This window comes from Octopus bimaculoides, chromosome 4 (assembly GCF_046866305.1).
Source record: "Octopus bimaculoides isolate indiv1 chromosome 4, ASM4686630v1, whole genome shotgun sequence".
In the NCBI taxonomy this organism is placed as follows: domain Eukaryota; kingdom Metazoa; phylum Mollusca; class Cephalopoda; order Octopoda; family Octopodidae; genus Octopus; species Octopus bimaculoides.
In genome coordinates, this window is record NC_142931.1 from 144775367 (window position 1) to 144780318 (window position 4952).

The 4952-nt window shown below is 37.5% G+C and overlaps 1 non-coding gene across 1 annotated transcript; it reads right to left on the reverse strand.

Annotated features, from left to right (window-relative positions):
* Window positions 1-3151: 3151 nt before the first annotated feature.
* On the reverse strand, window positions 3152-3253 carry LOC149136416 (U6 spliceosomal RNA). The gene has a single exon (XR_016241748.1). It is a non-coding gene; the product is annotated as a U6 spliceosomal RNA (small nuclear RNA).
* Between the last annotated feature and the right edge of the window lie 1699 nt (window positions 3254-4952).

A 4952-nucleotide genomic window follows, 5' to 3' on the forward strand; every position in this document is an offset into this window, starting at 1 on the left:
AACTTTCCAATTTGTCACTCGCAATGTAACAAGTATTGTAACATTAAAATTATTCTGCACGCAAAGAAATTTATTTTCTATTTAGAAAAGTCATTCCGGAATAAAATAATTTACAAACGAAACGAACTGTTTGCCGTTTCCTTGTAACCATATGATGTCGTCTAATTGTGCGAAAATATTGGAATCTCTATGTTGAACGCTTCCATAAATTATTTCTAACTTTGTGCAGAGGTTTCTACAGAGATAATGGCTCTCTTGTCAAACTCAGTATCATAAGCTAGAGATCATTACAGACGATATCATATAATTATCTTGTAAAATAGGTTTAAGGATTATAATCTCAGTACATTTATTTCTCTGACTATCCAAACAAATAATTTTACTCATGCGCAGAGTTACGTTCAGAATCTTATTTACGATTATTTTATATAAATAGTTGTTCCACTCATCCATATGACTATCATTTTATGACATTTACTTCCTAATATTAGTAAACTTATATCCTCCCTTATTTTCAGCGGAGCTCACGTTAACTTGTGTCTCTCGATATTATAAGCTTCGTCCTAGTCATGACTGACTTTAATGTTAAGATGCATTACTCAACCCATTTTGTTGTCTCCAAGAGAAAAATTCGACCAACAAACATATTTAAAGTATAAGAAAACTTCTATTTTAAACGTTTAGATACACTTCCAAGAGATTTTAAATTTAGTCTTCAGTTTCTTATGAATCTCTGATAAAAACATTTTGGAAATCACTTCAATTAGTTAAGGCTAGCGGTATTACAAATACATTGCTGGCTCCATACGCCTTTCAAATCCAGAACCTTTTCCAATAATAATCATAGAACTCCGTCATCTACTTTAGTTGTATTATCCAATCAGCTGCTCTGTTAACGGAAGTTTTACTCTCTAAATCTTGACTATGTTATCCTGCGACCCAAATAGAAAACGACAGCATCCTGGGAAATTATACTGTTTAAGCCAAAGCTAGCTATGAATTAACTTTTGTAAATATATTCGTACACGAAAGAAACAGGGAAATTATTTTTTCCATAATCTTTTCCTCGTACATATTGTTCTTAAAATAATCAAGACCGACCACAGTTAACACGCGATTGACAATGTCAGGCGACGCATTACCTCCATAGTAATTTTCGTTAAAGTTTACGTCGTAATTTTTGCTTAAGTGAGAAATTATATGAATTTCTAGACACCAAACACTATCAGGGATGTACAAATATAGACAAACAACGAAGAAATTACTTGTAAACTTTCTGTCTTCAAGTAGTTTATTCAAGCAGCAACATGTTCGTTATATAATTGAAAACATAAGAAAACTGAGAATAGCCTGCAACAACAATATTTTAAAGATAACTAAAAGCTCTCAAATTGTTTCTCTTCCAATCTAGAATTTACACACGGACGGGAACGTCAAGTTTAAATCGTTTCTACAATACATATTTCTCTTTTCTTTTACTTTCTAATTGTTTCAGATTGGAGGCGCAATAGCCCAGTGCTTAGAGCAGCGGGATCGTGGTCATAGGATCGCAGGTTCGATTCCCAGATAGGGCGCTGTGAGTGTTTATTGAGCGAAAACACCTAAAAGTTCCACGAGGCTCCGACAGGAGGTGGTGGCGAACCCTTGCCGTATTCTTTCACCACAACTTTCTCTCACTCTTTCTTTCTGTTTCTGTTGTACCTGTATTTTAAAGGGCCAGCCTTGTCACACTGTGTCATGCTAAATCTCCCTGAGAGTTACATTAAGGGTACACGTGTCTGAGTGGAGGCGCAATGGCCCAGTGGTTAGGGCAGCAGACTCGCGGTCATAGAATCGCACTTTCGATTCCCAGACCGGGCGTTGTGAGTGTTTATTGAGCGGTGAAAACACCTAAAAGCTCCAGAAGACTCCAGCAGAGAGCGATGGCAAATCCTACTGTACTCTTTCACCACAGCCTTCTCTCACTCTTTCTTTCTGTTTCTGTTGTACCTGTATTTCAAAGGGGCCAGCCTTGTCACACTCTGTGTCACGTTGAATCTCCCTGAGAGTTGCATTAAGGGTACACGTGTCTGTGGAGTGCTCAGCCACTTGCACGCTAATTTCACGAGTAGGCTATTCCGTTGATCGGTTCAACTGGAACCCTCGTCGTCGTAACCGACGGAGTACAACGACTTGTTTCAGACATTAGACTACAGCCATGCTGAATCTATCCCACTACAGTGTTTTAAGCCCGGTATTTATTGAATAGGTCTCTTCTACCGAAATGTTAATTCACGGGAAAGTGAACTCACCAACACTGCTTTTCAAGCTGTGGGAAGGAGGGAACAAACAAAGAAACACGGACACAAAAACACACACACACACACATATACATATACGACAGGCTTCTTTCAGTTTCGGGTCTACAAAGTTCACTTGGAAGGCTTTGGTCGGCCTGAAGATGTATTAGACAACAATCACACAAGGCGCCACGCAGTGAGGCTGAATCTGGGACCATGTGCTTCGAAAGAAGACATCTTTCCATACAGCCACACCTGCGCCTATATATGTACGTATGTACATTTTCTAGATATGTGTATATATATGTGTGTTATATAGAATCGCATACATGCATGTACATATATTCTTGTTTCTGTGTGAGTGCGCATTTCTATATAAAAGGAAGATTCGTTTTGTAGATCTGATATCTCTTGCTGCAGTTCTCTAACAATATTTTAGTTGAAGGGCAGCGAGCTGGCAGAAACTTTAGCATGCTAGGGTCGATTAAATAAGTAACAGTTACGCACTGGGGTCAATCTAATCGACTTAATGCTTTTGTCTGTCCTTGTTTGTCCCCTCTGTGTTTAGCCCTCTGTGGGTAATAACGAAATAATTTTTTTTTGTTTCGTTAAACTTTTACATAATCGCCCGAAAACTGGCATCGAAATGAAAATCAGATTAGCGATTTGTGAATTTTCAAATTTCTCAAACATTATTTTGTATATCAATTTTTATCTATCTGTCAGTCTGTCTCTCTATCTATTTATCTATCTGCCCCTCTCATTCTCTCTCCCTTTCTCCTTCTCTCTCTCCCTCTCTCTTTCTCTCACACACACCTGACTGTATGCATATCTCTCTATATATATATGTCTATATGAACATACATCAAAGTATATATATATATATAATATATAATTTGCGGGTCATTCTTGTGTAGGGGCAATGCGAATCTTTTTTGTATCGTTATTGTAGAATATTACCGCCGTAGCTAGTATATATGTATGTGTATTTATATATATATATGTGTGTGTGTGTGTATGAATATATGTATGTATATGTGTATGTAAGTATGTTAGCATATATGCATGTATGCATATTTATACGCGCGAGTGTATGTGTGCGTGTTTGTTTGTGTGGATGTCTGCGTATGTGTGTGTTTGCATTTGTGTGTGTGTGGGGGGGGGGTATGTGTGTGTGTGATTGTGCATATAATATAGACAGAAACATTGAAAGTGAGAAAACCAGAAAGAATTCAGAAAAACAGAACGGTAGTGCACTAAAAAAACGTTTGGAATTTTTCTGTCACACCTCACACAAATTTTCTCACAACCACATCATTTTTTCATGCTTTGTGTTTGTTTTTTGTCTTAGACGTTTGCTCAGATTCTGCAATCTCCTCTGATGTCCATCTTTAACAACTTCACAGACAGCAGAGGGGTAAATAAGGACACTACTACGAAATAACAACTTAATCGATATATCGATTGATCATATACCAGCCTCTGTTGTGTGAATACGAATGATGCAGTGCTTATGATTAGAAGAAATTTGAGTTTTACATTAATTCTTATTTCTTTACTGTCCACAAGGGGCTACACACAGAGGGGACAAACAAGGACAGACAAACGGATTAAGTCGATTATATCGACCCCGGTGCGTAACTGGTACTTATTTAATCGACCCGGAAAGGATGAAAGGCAAAGTCGACCACGCCGGAATTTGAACTCAGGACGTAGCGGCAGACGAAATACCACTAAGCATTTCGTCCGGCGTGCTAACATGTCTGCCAGCTCACCGTCTTTACATTAATATCTATACATTAATTCTATACACCTTGTTATCTGGTTATATATCCGATATTTTCATATTAGGAGTGGCTGTGTGGTAAGAAGCTTGTTTCCCAACCACATGATTCCGAGTTCAGTCCCACTGCGCGGCATCTTGGTTAAGTGTCTTCTACTATAGCCACGGACCGACCATAGCCTTGTGAGTGGATTTGGTAGACGGAAACTGAAAGAAACCCGTTGTATATATACGTATATATATATGTGTGTGTGTTCGTGTGTATGTTTGTGTGTCTGTCTTTGTTCCCCCAACATTGCTTGACAACCGTAACTTGGCGGTTCGGCAAAAGAATAACTAAGCTAATAGTAGATATAATGAAATATAAATTGATATCATAAAATATAAAATTCTACTTAAAAATAATTATAAAACTATCGAATGAAATAGGAATTACAAGAAAATAGGAGTTACAATTTCTTGAAAATAGCACCATGTTGTTTTACAAAAGTAAGATTGCAGTAAAAAATATATGATTGTGAAAAACTCTATGTCTGAATGCATAGAAAGTCTGTTAAGATGCTGTTCATGATATTTCTTCTCAATCGGAAACTACAAATTGCCGGCAGCAACAGTAGCAAAAACATTATGTAATTATATAGCTAATGTATTACCTCCTAGTTTTTTTTTATCATTTTCTTGTTGTTTGGTGCTTGTTTTCTTTTTGAAGGATTTCTTAGGCAAGATCTTTCGTTGATATCGTATTTTCCCATAGAAGGCGGGTAAGTGGCAGAATCGTTAACGCGCCTGAAAATTCTCAGTGGCATTTCTTTCGACTTTCAAATGCCACCGGGGTCGACTTTGCCCTTCGTCCTTTCGAAGTCGATAAAATAAGTACCAATTGGTCACTG